Source organism: Ictidomys tridecemlineatus, unplaced genomic scaffold, assembly GCF_052094955.1.
Source record: "Ictidomys tridecemlineatus isolate mIctTri1 unplaced genomic scaffold, mIctTri1.hap1 Scaffold_182, whole genome shotgun sequence".
NCBI classification, from domain to species: Eukaryota; Metazoa; Chordata; class Mammalia; order Rodentia; family Sciuridae; genus Ictidomys; species Ictidomys tridecemlineatus.
The window spans coordinates 529,829-550,978 of NW_027521572.1; the positions used below are offsets into that span (position 1 = coordinate 529,829).

The following is a 21,150-nucleotide window of genomic DNA, read 5'->3' on the forward strand; positions in this document are numbered from 1 at the left end:
TTCCTCCTTGGTAAAAGTTAGTGTAGTGGGAGGGTGGCAAGGGCCCTACTCTGCCACAAAATAAATACTAAAATGTATTTTGGTACAAATTGTAAACACTAAAGAGTTAAAAGTAAGGGATGAGTCTTGGGATTTGAGCTAGACCTGGATAAGTACATAGGATTCAGATTCTAAAAAGAGAATAAAAGGCAAGTGAATTAAACAGCATAAAAGACTCAGCAGAAAGAAGTATGTTTAAAGGACAGTAAGGACACCTCATTTTGCTAAGAGGAAAGGATTCTATAAAGGATGACATATTTGTGTGCTTATGTCAGACTATGAAATTCCTTGAAAATCAAGCATAAGGATTTAGACTTAATAGAATAAAAATGCATAAAATATTAGACTTTAAGTAAAGGGATCATATAACTTAAGTGGAATTTAAACAAGTATCTTGTCCTTAAATCCAGGGAAGATGGAGGTTTAGGCTGGGCATGATGAGTAGGGCTGAGGCACTCCCCACAATTAAAAAGTCATGTCGAACTGTACTGTACTAATGGAAGTGAGTCATATACAAGGCAAGGTCTTCTGCCAGCATCTACTGTTTGTCTAGCCCTGACAAATATTATTCCACTTTCAACTGTACAAAGAAAGAAACTCAAACATCTGAAATTGCCACTAATATATGGCATGTATATGAGTTCCTGTTTCTGGTTCTGCCTAATTTACCTTGGCATTCTTTTCACGGAGGTCAAATATTTGGTGTGTTGAAATAAATGCAGAACAGACATTGGTGACTTGTGGCCTGCACATCTCAATTTCCACAGTGCACTGTTGGGCTTTATCCATTTAGTTTTCAGAAATATAAATTACTTCCTTACCAGAACAACAGCAGAAGTAAGGAATACAGCCAAAAGGATTGTAGTCAGAAGTCTAACTGTGTGACTATAGGCAAATCATTAACTTTTCTGAGTCTCAGATATTTCATCTATACAAATATGGGTCAAAGTTAAAATTTTATAATTCATTTTTAAAGAAGAAATAGAGATAATATATGAAAGATTGCCCATTTATGTGGTTTAAATAATTAAACAGCAAAATCCTGGCGGTTACAGCCAATATAGACAATTGACAAAGCAACAAAAGTCTTGGCAATAAATGCTTTCATTACTAAGGAGACATTTTTAGATAGTTCCTACTCTGGAAACTGTTCTCTTCTCACTGAAACAAAGTAAGGCTGATAACATCCTCCCAAAGTGTGCTTGGAAGATCACAAGCACCTCTTGGAGGAGACAGGGAGAGTGGAGGAGAAAATATGTTCTTCGGGATAACATATAGTCTACCAGAGCATACACCGAAGCAAAGCAAACCCTCCTGAATCTTCAGCATTTTAACTGATGCATGCAGTATAAAATTAGAAACAGGACCATAAACACTATTATGAAGACTATACTCAGTGGGGGACACTGAACAAACATATATGGGAAAGTAAGTTCTCTGTGATTAGTATGAAAGCTCAGTCTTACCCAAATCCACATGAAATTTGAAATGGTTTGGAATACATAAGAAGATCAGTGAATGACATCAAACCCAAATGATGAAATAGAGAATCTGAACATGATCTTTCTCTTATTTCTCACTGATCCCTTAGAACCACCAATAGAAATATAATATTAACTCTACATGTAAATTAAATTTTCTAGAAGTCATATTTTAAAAAATAAGACAGATGAGCTTCATTTAATAACACATTTTACATAATTCAATATATTTAAAATGTCATCCTTTTAACTTGTAATCAAAATAAAAATATAACTGTTATTTTACATTCTTCATAATAAGTCTTTGATATCTGACTTATGGCACATCTCAGTTCAAACTGGGCACATTTAAAGACAGTCGCAGCATAAGAAAGTAGGGATTGTAAATTAACACCAGGCCATATCATATACTTGCACTTATTTTAAAGAAAAGCCACGTTTAATAGTATGTTTTAGGTTTTAAAATATTTTTGGCCAACCTCTCTTGGTACTTACGCAGAAGTGAGAAAAGATGATTGAAGGTATCTCAACATCCCTCTTTTTTTTTCACTCAGAGGTTAAGATTTCTGTTGCAATAGCTAGGGATTGCATTGTCATTTTAGATGAATCTCAAGTCTATAATCAAAAAGTGTAAGTCATCATTAGGTTCCTATACTTGTCATTCTTTTATTATTTTTCATTGTTATCTTAAATATATTTACTTCTTGACAAACATAAAGAAATAAAGAATTATATTTAAATGGATAATAAAAAAATTTGACTGCATAAAATCCCTTTTCGTTTTAGGTAGACCTACTGGTACAAACAAGTCACCTGGGTGGTCTATTTTTCTTTGGTAACAGGGATTGAACTCAAGGGCTCTAGACCACTGAGTCACATCTCCAGCCCTATTTTGTATTTTATTTAGAGATAAGGTCTCACTGAATTGTTTAGGGCCTTACTTTTGCTGAAGCTGGCTTTGAACTCATGATCCTCCTGCCTCAGCCTCCAGAGCCACTGGGATTACAGGCATGCAGCACTGCACCCGGCACCTGCTCTGTTCTCTTACTTAACTGCAACTGTGTTTTCCTTGGTAGATTACTTCTTTGCACCAGGGTTTCTTGATAGAACTCTATTGGTACTTTGGTTTGGACTGTTCCTACTAGCTGAAGGTTATATACTATCTATGGGCCTGGCCAAAAAATGTTAGTAGTTTCCTCAGTGATGGTGAAACAACAACAAAATGCCCCCAGGCATTTCTAAACTTCTCTTGATAAGACTAGTATTACTCTCCCAGTTTGAGAGTCACTGCTTGAGAGTCACTTGCAGAGTTAGTTAAACTCTGATCATTTAACAAAGCACCTTTAGTTGTAAGTATCCTATGTTTTGTAGTTTGCAAGTATTCTGTATTTTGTAATTTCTCTTATCAGCTAAAAAGAAAGGATTATAAAATCAACATTTAAGGCCGGGCTTCATGATGCACATTGTAATCCCAGTGGCTCTGGAGGCTGAGGCAGGAGGATATTGAGTTCAAAGTCACCCTCAGCAATTTAGCAAGGCCTTAAGTAATTTATGGATTTCCTACGTCAAAATAAAGAAAAATGTAAAAAAAGGGCTGGTGATGTGGATCAGTGGTTAAGCACCTAGATTCAATCCCCTGTGCCCATCCTCCACAAATCAACATTTTAAAAACCAGAATCACTAAAACATCAAAGAAACTCAAAGGTCCTTGTAAACACAACTGACTTTGCTTCAAAGGATTTTTGCTTTTTGTTTTCCACTTCAAGTTAACACTACCTTTAAAAAAAAATCACATTTTTTAATTTATTTTTTTCTGACCTCTAAGAGGAATCTTACATTTTTCTACTTCCCTTTCCAAGACTATTCCCTCGTTTGCACTGTGTAATCTTGAATTTAAATCTGAATTAGTTGCATTGATTTTCCCTTGTGTTAATAGTCAAATTATAATACAATTTGAATTATTGAAATGCACATGGAGGGGTTTCTTTTCTTATTTTTAATGAAAACTCATATCTTTAAAATTAGCACCTAGGGGACTATAGGTGGAGACTTAATATGTAGAGTCATCAGCATGATAATTGTAATTAAATAAACACAAATCAGTTCATGATAGCTGATTTCATTTACTATTATAATCAGCTTTCTCCTCTATAAAACAGCACAATTAGTCCTAAATTGACATTCACTAATTGTATATTAGAGTTTCAAGGAAAACAATGAAGAGTTAGTGACTATCATAATGATTGAGATGTGTTTTGACATCAGTAATTATTATTATTTTTAAGATGGGGGTCTTGCTATTTTGCCTAACCTGATCTCCAACTCCTGGACTCAAGCAATCCTCCTGGCTTGGCCTTCTGAGTAGTTAGGACTACAAGTCACCATACCAGCCCAGTAATTATTGTTTAGTAGATCTCTTTCTGGACACTAAAATCACTACTAATATGATTGTATATGTTTGAAATTGGTTTTATGAGCAACATACAGATTTGATGCAATTCCCATCAAAATACCCACGAATTGGTGTGAATATACTTTGTATACAAAGAGAAATATGAAAAATTGTGCTCTATATATGTAATATAAATTGTAATGCACTCTGTTGTCATATATAAATTTAAAATAATAATAATAATAATAAATGTCATTTTTCCAGACCTAGAAAAAACAGTCCTGAAATCCATTTGGAAGAATAAAATATTCAGAATAGCCAAAACAATTCTAATTCAATAAGCAAGCTGGAGGCATCATCACAATACCTGACTTCAAATTATAGTACAAAGCTATTGAAATAACCACTGCATGGCTCTGTCATAAAACCAGATACATAGACCAATGGGAAAGAAGAGAAGACACAGAAAAAGATCCAACACAGTTAACAGTCATCTGATTCTTGACAAAGATGCCAAAAATATATTGGGAGAAAAGACAGGCTTTAAACAAATGGTGCCAGGAAAATTGGTTATCTATATGTAGACAAATAAGACTAGACCCTGTACAAACTTGAAAGAGATCAAAAGCCCAGGAATCAGACCAGAAACTATGCAAATCCTTGGAAGAAAATATAGGTTTGAGACTCCAGCATATAGGTACAGGCAATGACTTTCTTATTAGAACTCCTAAAGCTCAGAAAATAATGAAAAGTTAATAAACAGAATGGCATCAAATTAAAAAGCTTCTGCACAGCAAAGGAAACAATTAGTAACATGAAGAAAGAACCTACGGAATGGGAGAAAATATATTTGCTAACTACTCTTTTTTTTAAAAAAGAGAGAGAGACAATTTTTTAATATTTATTTTTTAGTTTTCGGCGGACACAACATCTTTGTTTGTATGTGGTGCTGAGGGTTGAACCTGCACTGCATGCATGCCAGGCGAGCGTGTTACCGCTTGAGCCACATCCCCAGCCCTGCTAACTACTCTTTGACACAGGATTAATATCCAGACTATATAAGAAACTTTAAAAAACTTAATACCAAAACCTCAAATAACCTAGCTTAATTGGGCAAATGAATTAAACAGATTCTTCTCAAAAGAAGAAATAAAAATGGACAACAAATCTATGAAAATGTTCAACATCATTAGCAATTAGGGAAATGCAAATCAAAACTACAGTGAGCTTTCATCTCACTCTAGTCAGAATAGCAGCCACCAAGAATATGAACAATATGGGGCTGGGGTTATGGCTCAACAGCAGATTGCTGGGGCTGGGGATGTGGCTCAGGTGGTAGCGCGCCCGTCTGGCATGCGCGCGGCCCAGGTTCGATCCTCAGCACCACATACAAACAAAGATGTTGTGTCTGCCGAAAACTAAGAAATAAAAAAAATGTTAAAATTCTCTCTCTCTCTCTCTCTCTCTCTCTCTCTCTCTCTCTCTCTTTCTCTCTCTCTCTCCCCGCCCTTAAAAACAAACAAACAAAAAAAACCCCAGCAGATTGCTTGTCTAGCACGTTTGAGGCCCTGGGTTCAATCCTCAGCACCACATTAAAAATAAATAAATAAAAATAAAGGTATTGTGTCCAACTACTTAAAAAAAAGAATATGAACAATAATAAATGCTAAAGAGAATGTGGAGAAGAAGGGACACTTTTTTCTCTGTTGATAGGATTGTAAATGATTATAACCACTATTGAAATCAGTATGGAGGTTCCTCAAAAGACTAGGCAGGAAACCACCATATAACCCAGCTATACAACTACTCAATGTTTATCCTAAAGAATTAAAGTCATAATACTAGAGTAGTACATGCATACCCATGTTTATAGCAGCACAATTCACAGTTGCCAAACTATGGAACCAAACTAGGTGCTTATCAAGGATGAATAAATAAAGAAAATGTGGCATATACACACAATGGAGCTTTATTCAGTCATAAAGATGAATTATGTCATTTGCTGGAAAACGGATGAAACTTGAGAACATTCTGTTACACAAAATAAGCTAAACTCATAAGATCAAGGGAGCATATGTTTTCTCTCGGATGTGGAAGCAAGAGAGGAAAAAGGAAAAGAAAGTGAATATCAAAAGGAGATCAGTAGAGTGTAGGAAAGGGACCAGGAGATGGAGGAGTGAAGGGAAAATACTGGGGAATGATATAGGCCAAACTGGAGTGTTATATTGTGCATGTGGAAATATGTAACAACAAATACTGCCATGATTTACAACTATAATGTATCAACAAAAAAATGGAAAAAATAAAAGAAAGCAAACAAAAGAACAGAATTGCTTTCATGTATGCATGTATGTATGTATGTATACAGCCTAGCCAAACATCTATTGTGAGCATAAACATTAATACTCTGGAACAGTGATGAGCCTGACACTGGTTTTTTTTAATTGTTCTCTTTATTCCTTTTTTCCCTCCCTCCCTCCCTCCCTTCCTTCCTTCTTTCATTCTTTCCCCTCTCTCTCTCTCTCTCTCTCCCTCCCTCTCTCTCCTCTCTCTTCTCTCCCCTCCCTCCCCCCCTCTCTCTTATTTCCCAGGCTGGCCTAAACTCCTAGGCTCAAGTAATCTTCCTGCCTCAGCTTTCTGAGTAGTTGTGACTGTTGGAGCACACCACGATGTCCAACAATAACACTTGCTTTTGTAAACAAAGTTTTATTAGAACACAGAAACTTATATTATTTACCCACAGTCTAGGCTGTTTTGTGCTACACTGGCACTTGAGTGGCAATGAAGACTTGCCTACAAAGTCTAATATATTTATTATCAGTCTCTTTTCAGGAAAAGTTTGTTGATCCCTGATTAGATTATAGATTAAAGTCAGCAGAATAAATACATAAACATTTCTTTTCTTACGACTAAAATTGGCTGTATGAAATGAGATAAATGATCTATTAATTGCCAAGATAAAAGTCTCTTCCCTATAGAAAGTGTGTATTCAGAACCAGAAATCTTGGCACTGTGTCATGTCAAATGTAGGAAAAAACCTGGCAGTTCATTTTGATGAGACTTAAGAAATTTCTTTTCCAGGGCATTTTGAGGTTTATCTAAACTTTGTAGATAATACAGGGAAGAACATTTTAATCTTCAAATAGATTATGTTCATTATTAGTTTGTAATCATTTCACAACTATCATATAATATTAAAGCATCATAAGAGACTGCCTATCATAATAGAAATTTTATGACTCTAGCCATTAACATGTATTTTTCTAGTTATTGTAGACTCATACTTTTAAGCTAGTGCTATTGGTAAAATATATGATTATTTAAGTCTGATTGTCTTACTAATTTTGACCAGTTTATTTTTCAGATATCCATTTTGGGTTTACTCTTTCAATTAATTTTTCGTTCCATGGACAATGAAATTGTTGTTGAGTATATAAGATGTTGCAGTTTCTATGTAAGTTGACCTAAGTGTCTCTACCACTATTGATGGGCAAAGATATAAGTAAGTTAGTATTTTTACTTGAAACTGTTATAGATCTAATGTACTTGATTTGTTTTCCTGACACAAAAGAGTATAAAACTAGAAAAACTAAACATTTTCAGGTATTAATTTCAGACATGACTGTAGGCCTGGTGCACAAAACACAATTAGGGAGATGAAGCTCAAGTAAGATGGTGGTCATACTGAGTTAAGGAGAAAATTATCAAAGTGCAAGATTATCATAGTGGTTGGAATTTTGTGGACAAGAATGTCTGAGCTATTTATGGTGGGTGCAATGTAATTATGTGTGTGTTAGAGAGAGAATACTAAAAGCCTGGAGGAAATTCATTTTTGATAGGAATGTACCAGATGAGACTCTTTAAGGCTTGGCAGAGTTTGACTGCTATAAAGGAGACTGAAGATGATGCTAAATGGCAATGTTGGAAGAAATGGTTTCCAGCAGAGTCAGGTTGCAACAGCTTCACTAATATATCAGGTACTTAATTAAGAGTTCAGGAATAAGCCTTAGCAAAAAGAACCACACACAAAAGAGTAAAGGGAAAATGGTAGACCTAAATTTGAAATCAAAATTGATTCATGCTGAAAATGTATGTGGCAGCCAGAAAGGAAAAAAGAAAAGAAAGGTGTGTGTGTGTGTGAAAGGAATCTGATGACAATCAAAGGGAGATCAGTAGAATAGAGGAAAGGGATCAGGGGAGAGAGGAAAGCAGGTAAAAGAGAAATACTCGAGAATGATATTGGCTAAGTTTTATCACTATATTGTACATATGTATGAAAACATAACAACAAATCCCACCATTATGTACAAGTATAATGCACCATGAAATATGGAAATAAAGAAAAATACCAAACCTAGTGAGGCGAGGTGGAATATGCTTATAATCCCAGTGACTCAGGTGGATGAAGCAAGAGGATCACGAGCTCAAAGCCAGCCTTAGTAAATCGAGGTGCTAAAGCAGCTCAGCAAGACCCTGTCTCTCAATAAAATACAAAACAGGTCTGGGGATGTGGCTCAGTAATTGAGTACCCTGAGTTCAATCTCTGGTACCAAATAATAATAATAATAATAATAATAATAATAATACCAAATCTAATATGATCAAAACAATTCACCAGTAATTAGCCTGCATGACACATAAAACAGAATATCCTTTATAGGAAGACAATATAATCCAGACTTCCTATGATGTATCATCTATAAATGACCAGAATATAATTTAAAATATTTTTTGGTACCATGGATTGAACCCAGGTGTGCTTAACCATTGAGCCACAACCTCAGCCCTTTTTTTGCATTTTATTTAGATACAGGGTCTCATTGAGTTGCTAAGTGCATCCCTTAGTTGCTGAGGCTAGCTTTGAACTCTTTTTTTTAACAATTTCAATTTTTAATAATGGAAACATTTTGCTATACCAGAAAAAATTTCAGGGGAGAAAAATCTTCCCTATAAAAATAAACTCATCAAAATTATAAATATTATAACTTTTTTACTTCTTCAATATAAAATGCTCCCCTGCAATACCACCCCTTCATATAACACCTTTCCTGTACCATCACATTTTGAAGAGAAAACAGTATTACAGCAAAGCTCAGTTTTAATTTAACGTAACATTTGTAAAATGACTTTTTAAAATCTTTGGCCTTCAGAGCCTTTATTCTTATTTTACAACATTAAAAATGCTGCTGTAGTAACCAGTGTTTGGGAGAGAACATCACTCTTCTAGAACCATGAACAGACAGAATTTTAATACAGTAACTTCCAAATTGTAACTTGTAGTGCACATGACAGGGAGGTTTGGATAAACACAGAGGAGAATATGCCTGTTTCAGACAATCTACTACAAGTAAAAAAAAAAAAAAGAATTCACAGATACCCATCAGCTACTACTTCAGGTTCTAACAGTGTCATGAATCTGAGAAACAAATGCTTCACAAACTATAAGTTTACTGGGATGAGTAATTAAAAGACCAGGTGGTTGATAACAGTATATTCAAACCCAATCCACAGTCTGAATAGGAAAACCAGTATTAAAATCATGAAGGCATTCCCTGAACAACAAAGGCCAAGTGTTGGATGACAATGTCACTAAAACCTCATTGATGCACTAAAAAGAAGTTACATGCAAAATTAAACAATGTGTGCCATGCATAATTTATTAGCTTTGAACTCTTGATCCTCCTGCCTTAGCCTCCTGAGTCGATGGGATTATAGGCATGTAGAATATCATTAAATTTTGCCAGAATGCAAAGAAGATAGAAAAATGAGAACCACAAGAGAAAATGTTACATATAAAAAAAGTTCCGTGAGCTGACCCAGATGTTAGGATTAGCAGAAAAAAAATTTATAAAGTTTTTATAACTAATTTCAAGGAATTAAAGAAAAGCTTAATCATAATGAATAAGTAGATATGGGTGTCAACATATAAATGAAAAATTTCTTTTAAAAGAAATAAAGAGTATAGTATTTGAAATGAAAAATTCATGAAACAAATCTATCATCAGATTATATAGTGCAAAAACAGCAAAAAGTTAACTTGGAGATAGACCAATAAAAATTATCTGGTCTAAAAATCAGAAAGAAAAAAATAGAGACTTGGTTACTATCAGGACAAAGTGACCTAACATACATATAATTAGATTTCTAGAAGAATAGAGGCATAAATTATAAAGAAAAAATATTTAAGACAATGATGGCTAAAATTATCTCAAATTAACAAAAAAGATGTTAACAGATTTAGGAAACTCAGTGAATACTAAAGTTAGTTACAAAGCAAATCACATCTAGATGCATCAGAGTCAACTGTAAATAATCAATTAGGAAGAAAAAGGTCTTGAAGGCAATTAGAAAAAAGTGGTGTGTTACACATAGGTAAAAATGACTAAAATGATAGCTGACTTCTTATCAGAAATGAGAGATTAAAGTTAACGGAAAGGTTTAAGGTGCTAGAAGACAAAAACTGCTAATCCAGGATAAATACTCTTCAAAACTGAAAGCAGAATAGACATTTTTAAATAAATAAAAAGTAAGAAAATTCAATACCAATAGATCTCTACTATTAACAATGCTAAAAGAACCTCTTCAGGATAAAAGGAGATGATCCATCAGGTAGAAACAGATGCACTGTGTGTTTTAGTTCACTGTGTAATAAACTTAATGGTTTAAAATAAAAATTCTTTGTTATGTCTCCTTATTCTATGATTTGGCTTTACATAATTTTCTGATGGGTCCTTTGCTCTAGGTATTTATTAGTGCTTATGTGGTTTCCTTTAGCAGGGATTGTTTAACCAAAGGTAGAACTGACAAAATAGCTTTGTTTACATGTCTGCTAGCTCAACTGGTTGGGTCAGGCTTATCTCCTCAAATGCTTTTAGTCATTCAGTCATTCTAAAATTTTTTATTTGTTGATTAGATTTCTAGAGGATAAAAGTAGAAGGTATATACCTTCCCAAGGTGTTAGGTCTAGGATTGGCATGGCATCACTTTCACCAAAAATATATTTTGTTCATTAAAACAAGACAAAAGACCAGCCCAGACTCAGCGGGTGGGAAAATAGATATTACTTCATAATGAGAGAAGCAACTTGATACAGGAATGTGGAGAATTTGGGGTAGATATTTTTAAAGACAATGCACCATAAACAGAAATGAAAAGTACTAGAAATACTAAAATGTAGGTAAATATAAAAGGAAATATGTATACATATTTATTCTTTTAATTTCTTGGAAACATGACTAAGGTAAAAAACATAGGGTATACAGCTGTAATATGTATGACGACAAAGCACAAAGGACTTGGGGAGATGTGAGAAAGTATCACAATTTAAATTATGAAAACTGTGATAAATTAAAGAATGCATTTCATAATTCCTGGAAACATTGCTAAAACAATAATGAAAAGCAATAAAGCTAAAAGCTCATGGATAAATTAAATAAAATTTAATTTTTATTTAATGTAATTTTATTTAATTACATTAAATAAAAATATGAATAGAACGAAAACAAGAAATAGATAAAAATACATCATGAATAGTAAGCCAAGAAGAATGCAGAGGCTATACTAACATCAGATGAATTTAATTCAAGATAAAGAGTATTATAAGAGATAAGAAAGACATTTCATAATACCATAATGTGTTTTTAAGAACACAGAAACATGACACCATACAACCAAACATTTATATGCCCCAAATATATGAAAGCTGACAAATCTGAAGAGACAAATCTATACTTTGAATTTTTAACACCCTTTTAACAACTGATAGTAACACTATAAAAAAAAATCACTAATGATACACAATAGTCTGAACAAAACTATCAACCACCTTAACCTTATTGACATTGACTGACAATGCCCAACAACTCCAGAATATATATTCTTTTCTAGTCCTCATGGAAACTTGCAAGATAGGTTATATTCTTGGCAAAAAGTTTTAAATATTGAATTTCAGTTTGTTTGCTGATCACAGTAGAAATAAATGGGGTATTCTTTAATAAAACTGGTCATTAAATAAAAGCACTACAAATCATCAATAAACAGCGTTTTAGTTATCTATTGTTATATTTTTAAAAATTCCAAAATTTAGTGGCTTTAAAAAATAACCATTTGCCGGGAGTGGTGGTGCACACCTGTAATTCCAGTGGCTCAGGAGACTGAGGTAGGAGGATCGAGAGTTCAAAGCCAGCCTCAGTAATGGCGAGGCACTAAGCAACTCAGTGACACCCTGTCTCTAAATAAAATACAAAATAGGGCTAGGGATGTGGCTCAGTGGTCGAGAGCCTCTGAATTCAATCCCCACTACCAAACAAACAACCATTTTATTTCTCATACTTTTGTAAGTCAAGACTTTAACCAAGGTTCTGCTCCAGTGTCACCTAGGCTCACCCATACAGCACACGCCTGATTTAGACTACAAGGTCTGAGATGGCTTTGTATGTCCGGAACTAAGGTGCTGACTGTTGGCTTTATGTAGTCTCCCTTTCCATGTGGTCTTTCATATGTCAGGGGCTTTCTTCAAATGAACTCTCCCTCCAGCAAGATAGCCTGGGCTTCTTTACAGTGTGGCACAGGGTACCACAGAGAAGAAAAAATGAGTTTGTGCCTTTAAAGGATACAGTCAGTCCTTCCTCAAGTCTCAATCTTGGGTAGGATCTTGGTCTATGCATTTTAGGGGAATTTATAGTTGTATGACATTTTAATCTACATTACTATGTGAAATCTCTTTGTTTTTATGATTTCATTTTTGCTACATTGTTTCTTTTCCATACAATTAACTACAATATAGGATAATCTATTAACAATAATGTCTCTTCAATTGGTTGTGTGAAGCTTGCTCTATAATAATTTATATAGAAAGAACTTATGGGAATAATATTCTCTAAATGACAATTTCCTGATTTAAAAACATATAATTTGTAGCCAGTACAATAGTGCATGCCTATAATCCTAGCTACTCAGGAGGTTGACAAGTAGGAGAATGGTAAGTTTGAGGAGAGCCTGGGCAACTTGGTGAGACTCTGTCTCAAGAAAAATAAAAACAAAACAAACATTAATGACTGCAGATGTAGCTCAGTGGTAGAGCACTCCTCAGTTCAATCCTCAGTGCTGGGGGTTAAAAAAGGTCATTCATCAGCATACTAAGACACTCCTTAGAGAAAAGTAATTGCAAGAACATTGTTCTCCTTCCTTGGGATATGTTTTTTTTTTTTTTCTAGATTGGAATCTAGAAAGCCTTTTGTGTGCTTTGTGCTCTCATTATGGTTATGTGGCTTTTTAAATCTTGTTCATGCCATTGGATGTAATATCAGATTTTGGGTTTTTTTTGGTGGTGCTGGGGATTGAACCCAGAGCCTTGTGCGTGTGAGGCAAGTACTCTTCCAACTAAGCTATATCCCCAGCCCCAGTGGATTTTTTTTTTTTTTTTGGAGGGGAATCTCTTCTCAACACATTTTGTGCCAGATTGTACTTGAGAAAGGGAAGTGATATGTACAGCATGGAACGATATTAGTTTCTGATTTTCCCACTTTTTAAAATCTTTTTTAAAAAATTATTTATTTTTAATTCTAATTTGTTATATATGACAGCAGAATGCATTATAATTCATATTACACATATGGTACACAATTTTTCATATCTCTGGTTGTATACAGAGTCACATCAGTTGTGTCTTTTTTTAAGAGAGAGAGAGAGGGGGGGAAGGGAGGAAGGGGAGAGAGAGATTTTTAAATATTTATTTTTTAGTTCTCGGCGGACACAACATCTTTTTTTGTATGTGGTGCTGAGCATCGAACCCGGGCTGCATGCATGCCAGGCAAGCGCACTACTGCTTGAGCCACATCCCCAGCCCCTAGTTGTGTCTTTATATGTGTACTTAGGGTAATGACGGTAATCTCATTCCACTGTCTTTTCTATCTACTATTTAGATGTATTTGAAAACTTTAAGAAAAATCAGAAATACTCTTTCCTATTTTCATGAAAGCATGAATTTTTAGCCATATAAAATCTGTCCTGATGGGTTTTGATTATATTTTTATACCTCATGAAAAGAGAAGAAATGTTCGCCAGGACAAGCCTCTAAACTGGAAGCTAATAGCCATGTTATCTTGTGTGCTCTCTTCCTCCACATCATCACTTAGGTTTGAGTGAGGCCAAGAACTAATGACACAAAGAACAGAAGGAACTTTTCTTGTGATTACTGTGTATTGTTTAAAGACAGCAAAGAATCAACTATTTGTAGCATTTTGAAAAATCCACATATAAATTTTTACTAGACTTTAAAATTTCTTCTTTGATACTCTGGTTCTACTCAAATGGTCCACTCTCAGAGGGAAAATTCAGAGAATCCTGGGAGAGTCATTATTTGTGAAGTCATAGTTATGAACAAAATCCTTTCTTGCAAAGACTTTCAAGCTGCCTCCCTTTAGCTTTCACTCATTAGTGCTGGTTGATACCTGATGCTATTAAAAAAAATCTGATCCTTATCTCACACATCCCTCTCACAAATATTGTAGAAGTACATTGTGATCCCACTAATCTTTGTCCATTGCCATCTTTCCCAGAATTCCCCAACTGTCTCTCATTTCACAGGGTTTAATCAACCTCCTTCCATCCTATTTCATATAAAGTAATCAACATTCCTTATAAAAGCTGACAGCACTTGGGTCCCCAGAACAATCCTTGTTGAGAAGGAAAAAAAGAAATTCATGACCAAATAGTAGAGAAGGCAGCCGAGTCACTTAAAAGCTAAAATTGTAATAAAAGAGAAAAGAATGATCAAGGAACCAATTAAAAGACTATTCATGTATTTTTCTCCTAAGAACCATCAGCCATGCTTCCGTTTGCACAGGGCGTTGGAAAGCGAAGCAAAATCCAAAGGACCACCAGGAAAAGTAACATCTTACTCCTCTAGTCCAGCTGCTGACCCCTCTCCACAATCTCTATTTGCAATGGAAATCTTACACCTTCTGGATGAGACAGAATGATGTAAATCGCTGGCCAAACAAATGGGAAGGCAGTAGCCTATTGTCAGTTCCTGGTTCACTTCCATTAACCAGTACCGGCTCAAGGGGAGGGCAACTCCATTTCCACCTTCAAAGGAGGAGTTGGGCGGGGCTAGGTTTTGCACATGCTCCCAAGGCAGGTTTCTGGGCATGCTCAGCTTACCATATAACTGTGCTTTTTAAAAAACTTGGCATTAAAGATAAAGCAACCTTACTTTATACTTAATTGTGAATGGGCTGCTCTAACTACTCCTCTTTTATATTCATTTGTTATTTTTAACCATGCTTTATGTCTTCACTCTGTTTCGAAGAGGCAGCTGGATCCCACAGGTCTAGACCCTCATCTGGGTCCTGCCAGAGGAACCATCTACCACAAAGAGAATCAAGACAGTCATCGAAGACAACATTTCAAATTTTTATCCAAGTAGAGAATCCAACAGTTAAACTGTCTGCAAAAATGTAACTTTTTTTGTAGGTAGACTGAGATATATAATTATCTTTCTGAAAACACTGCAATTTTATTTTGTTCTAGTAAATAAAGTCAATCTAGATGAGTACAGAAAAGGGTGGAAACTTGGTACTAAGGTAATCAAATATAACTTAAAAATATGACCACACACATCTATTTTTTCTCTCACCCGAAACAGCTAAAGGACAATACACAGATTTCTAAAAAGATATATGAGGCAATGGTAGATGAAACAGTGCACGAATTCTTTGGAAGATAAAAAGTGGATAAGAAGAGGACAACAGATTCAAAAGAGCTGTGGAACCCAAACACTGGTATCTAGCTGGGGCTGACTACAGGAACTGAAACCCTTTCAGTCCTCCAAAAACTCAGATGCACAAGCACAGGCACCACAGTATGGAGGAACTGAGAGGATCAGCACACCAAACACCAAGAGCACCATGTGCCCTCAGCTCCCTGTCTTTCCAATTTAAACCACCAATTTCACTGTAATGGTATAGGACTCGTCTTAGGATACAATGAGTTGTCCAGTGAAATCTTCAAATCTGACTCCCCCAGTGCAAGAGCTGGCTTGCCAACCAGTGCTGTTGGCATGAGGCCCAAAGGCCACCCACCTGTTCACAACAGAGCTGCCTGTCAGCTTTGGGGAATTTCACCAGCACGATGATCAGAGGACACCAGATGTTTCAGATAAACTGCTAACAAGAACGAGAGACTCCAAAACAAAACTTTTAAAAAGAGGAGGAAGAAGGAAAAGCAAATAGAGGAAAAAGAGATAATACAGTGGGCAGGGTAACACTTTCTGAAAAGATATAATAAATATCCTCCCTGAGATATATTTTAAAAAGCTATAATAAATGTCCTCGGGGAGGATATTATATCCTTGAAATGGGAATAGGATACGATTAAAACAACAAGCTGAGAACAAGAAAGAGTTCTTGAAGAATATAAATGTGATAGTATCATAACAAATTTTAAAGATAAAACACAAGAAAAGTCCAAGAACTGTGTTCTGTAAAATAATGCCAATTGCCTAGATTTTGAATTCTCCATATATTCCATAAAAACCACACCAGTCAACAAGGATAATGAAACCACCCCTAATCTAAGCCTACCACAAAATTAGGAGTCGGGAACTACTATAAACTTCCACTTGAGGTAAACAGAGAATGAACATCCCAAACCAGCTGAGCTCTGAAGCCCTCACTGGTCTGGGGAGGCAGACAGAGACTGCACAGGAGCAGGACAGTGGGGCTCTAGCAGTGCCAGACAGATGAAGTTCATCTTCCAGAATGAGGTCACCCCAGGATGACTGAGATTGGTAGTTCAGAGCAGTGGCTGCTTAGGAATTCAAAGGAAGGGCTGGAAGGAGACGCAGTCAGACATCTAGGGACGCTCTGCCCTCGGGTGAGAAAGGGGTAATGCAGACAGCCTTCGACGGTCTATGGCAGGGAGAAAGAGAGAAGCAATGGGAGAAAATTCAGAAGGACAAAACCAAAAGCCTCACCCAGCCCTTTCCCTACCAGTAAAGGAAGCACCCTACTGAAGCCACTGTGCTTCTCTGTATTGATGAGAGAAAGAACTCTTTTTTGTGGTGGGTGGGATGGGGTGGGGAGGGAGGTACTGGGAATTGAACTCAGGGGCATGAACTACTGAGCCACATCCCCAGCCCTATTTTGTATTTAATAGAGACAGGTTCTCACTGAGTGCCTCGCTTTTGCTGAGGCTGGCTTTGAACTCATGATCCTCAGCTTCTGGAGTCACCGGGATTACAGGTGTGCACCACTGTGCCAGGCTAGAAGGAACTCTTGAATTAAGAATCTCAGTAAGGGTGAAAGATCTATATAATGAAAATTACAGAACCTTAAAGAAAGAAATCAAAAAAAGACCTTAGAAGATAGAAAGATCTACCTTGCTCTTGGATAGGCAGAATTAATATTATCAAAATGACCATACTTCCAAAAGCACTATACAGATTTAATGCAATTCCAATCAAAATCCCAATGACATTCCTCATAGAAATAGAAAAACAATCATGAAATTCATCTGGAAAAATAAGAGACCCAGAATAGCTAAAGCAATCCTTAGCAAGAAGAGTGAAGCAGGGGGCATCACTATATCAGACCTTAAACTATACTACAGAGCAACAGTAACAAAAACAGCATGGTATTGGCACCAAAACAGACTGGTAGAGCAATGGTACAGAACAGAGGATACAGAGACTAACCCACAAAACTACAATTATCTTATATTAGACAAAGGTACCAAAAACATGCACTAGAGAAAAGATTGCATCTTCAACAAATGGTGCTGGGAGAACTGGAAATCCATATGCAACAAAATGAAATTAAACCCCTATCTCTCACCATGCACAGAACTCGAGTCAAAATGTATCAAGGACCTGGGAATAAAACCAGAGACTCTGCGTTTAATAGAAAAAAAAGTAGACCCTAATCTCCATCATGTGGGATTAGGCTCCAACTTCCTTAATAAGACTCTTTTGGTGCCAAAATTAAAATCAAGAATCAATAAATGGGATGGACTCAAACTAAAAAGTTTCTTTCTTCTCAGCAAAAGAAACAAATCTGTGAGGTGAATAGAAAGCCTACATCTTGGGAGCAAATCTTTACCCCTCACACATCAGATATAGCACTAATCTCTAGGGTATATAAAGAACCTCAAAAGCTAAACACCAAAAAAAAAAAAAAAAAAACAAATAACCCAATCAATAAATGGGCCAAGGACCTGAACAGACACTTCTCAGAAGATAATATACAATCAGTCAACAAATACATGAAAAATGTTCATCATTACTAGCTATTAGAGAAGTGCAAATCAAAACCACTCTAAGATTTCATCTCACTCGTCAGAATGGCAGCTATTATGGATACAAACCACAATAAGTGTTGGCGAGGATGTGGGAGAAAAAGGCACACTCATACACTGCTGATAGGACTGCAAATTGGTGCAGCCAATATGGAAAGCAGTATGGAGATTCCTTGGAAAATTGAGAATGGAACCACCATCTGACCCAGCTGTCCATCTCCTCAATCTATATCCAAAGGACTTAAAAACAGTATACTACAGGACACAGATGCATCAATGTTTACAGCAGCACAATTCACAATAGCTAAACTGTGGGACCAACCTAGATGCCCTTCAATAGATGAATGGATTAAAAACTGTGGGGGTGTGTGTGTGTGTGTGTATGTGTGTATACACACACATACACACACATACAATGGAATATTACTCAGCAATAGAAGAAAATAAAATCATGGCATTTGCAGGTAAATGGATGGAGTTAGAAAAGATAATGCTAAGTTAGCCAATCCCAAAAAACCAAATGCTGAATGTTTTCTTTGATATAAGGAGGCTGATTCATAGTGGGATAGAGAGTGGGAGATGGGAGGAACAACAAGCTCTAGATAGGGCAGAGGGGTTGGAGGGGAAGGGAGGAGGCATGAGGTTATTAATGATGGTGGAATGTGATAATTATTATCCAAAGTACAGGTATGAATACAGGAACTGGGTGTGAATATACTGTGTATACAATCAGAGATATGGAAAATTGTGCTCTATATGTATAAGAATTATAATGCTTTCTGCTGTCATATATGAATAAAAATGTTTTAAAAGGTCCGTAAAACCCTCTCACACCAGCCCATACTGACTCCCTCTTGCTGATACAGGAGAACAGTCATTTTAAAAATAATCATGAGAAACAAAAAAAACCCTTTCAAGTCTGAAATTCAAATATTTCAGAACAGAAAATGGACAAAAAGATAAATATTGGGGCTAGGGTTGTAGTTCAGTGGCAGAGTGCTTACTCAGCATGTGTGAGGCACTGGGCTCGATCCTTAGCCACCACATTAAAAAAATAAAATAAGGGCATGCTGTCTATCTACAACTAAATTATATATATATATATATATGAGAGAGAGAGAGAGAGAGAGAGAGAGAGAGAGAGAGAGAGAGAGAGAGAGAGAGAGAGAGAGAAGGGGGGGACACCAAATTTGAGAAAAAAGAAAAAGGAAGACAAAATGATCTCCTACACCTCATGGGTCTTTTTTTTTTTTAATATGTATTTTTTTAGTTGAAGTTGGACACAATGCCTTTATTTTTACTTTTGTTTTTATGTGGTGCTGAGGATTGAACCCAGGCCCTTGCACGTGTGAGGTGAGTGCTCTACCGCTGAGCCACCACCCCAGCCCCCCACCTCATGGGTCTTAAACGACCTAAAGCACATGACATAGTCAGTACTGTTGATGAACACAATAAATGTCCATAAATATCAGTTGCAATTTAAAAAACATTCTACTATTGAGAAGAGGAATCACTGTGCAAAGCACCATCATAAAGATAGGAGGTTTACCAAATAAACTCCAGAGAAGATGTCTGCGTCAAGGGAGAAAAGGTTCAAATTTAATCCTTGAGACTGACAGGACCATAAACATTAATATCATCACTTGGATTCAAAGTCCAGCTTCAAGGGAACAAGGATTACTCTGGCAGTTCTTGGACCAGGAAGCCTTAAGAATGTCATCAGATGACTACAGGGCTGGGTAGGAAAGAAAGGTCCCAGAGCAGGACACAGGACTTCCCGTGGGGACGCATCTCACTCACACCCTACCTTGAGGTGATGGAGTCACTGGCTCACCTAACCCCAACTCACTTCCTTCCTCCTGCTCTCTGATCCCTCCTCCAGCTGAAGGCAGGGCATCAGAGGCCCACTGGCTATTCTCTGTCTCTCCCAGGATGGACTCCAGGTCTACCTCCTCCAGGGTGCTCCCCTCAGAGGACAGCAGTTTATCCAAGCCAAATTTCAGTATGTCACTCAACTTGAATGAAGAAAACGAGAGACCCAGTTAGTTCTCATGAAAACACAGATGAGGATGTGTGACTTGCTAAGTGTCTAAATGATACCAGGTAATTCTTTCCCTGATGGACTTTCTTCTCTTCCATCACAAATGACACCTGCCAGGCTGTTTTGAAGTTGGATGAGGAATAAGCAGAGAGGTGATAAATGATGATCAGAGATGTTGACTTTGACAATTATTTACAATACCAAAAAAAATTTGGGCCTCCAATTTTTTTGAGGAGTGGGGGCAGATAAAATGATTCCAGCATCTTCTATAGCACTTCTCACCAGCAATTTTTACAGGCACTTCCAGCAGTCCTAAGAGAACTCAGAGAACCTGTTGGCTACCTTCTTACCTCTCCCACTGCCAAACTCTTATAAAGAGAAGGTGCCACTGAATACCTCATCTCACCATGAGCTGCCACCTGTCCTTGCCAAGCCGCTTTGATACTACAGTGGTTTATGGGACCCACTTTGGCAAAACCATAACCACCCTGATCACCAGACCCAAATGCCCTTTCTCAATTTCAATCTCCCTGGATAATCCTGCGGCACTCCCCATCCTGCCCTCTTGCTCCCCCTAGGGAGCCTACTTCCTATGGCTACAGGAACCAGAATCTTAGATAGTGTTACCTGGCTTTCATTTGCTACTTGCAACTCTCCACCTCCCTAAGTACTATCTCTTAGGAATTCTGAACCAATTGGGATCCACATCATGGGACTTCATTTTCATTTTGCCCTTTTAGATTTGGTTAATTATCTCTAGATTGCCTATTCTGTAACTTGGAAACTTTAGCTTGAAAATACCCGAGATGAAAACTATGACAAAAACTAAGCAAAACCATACCTGTTATATTTATATTTAACTTTGGTGTACATATATATAACCAAGCCAAATGGCTTTGGCA

At 36.5% G+C, this 21,150-nt stretch overlaps 1 pseudogene; it reads right to left on the reverse strand.

Annotated features, from left to right (window-relative positions):
* The window catches only part of LOC144372876 (transport and Golgi organization protein 1 homolog), a 175,870-nt pseudogene that overhangs the window by 59,567 nt on the left and 95,153 nt on the right, over positions 1–21,150 (reverse strand).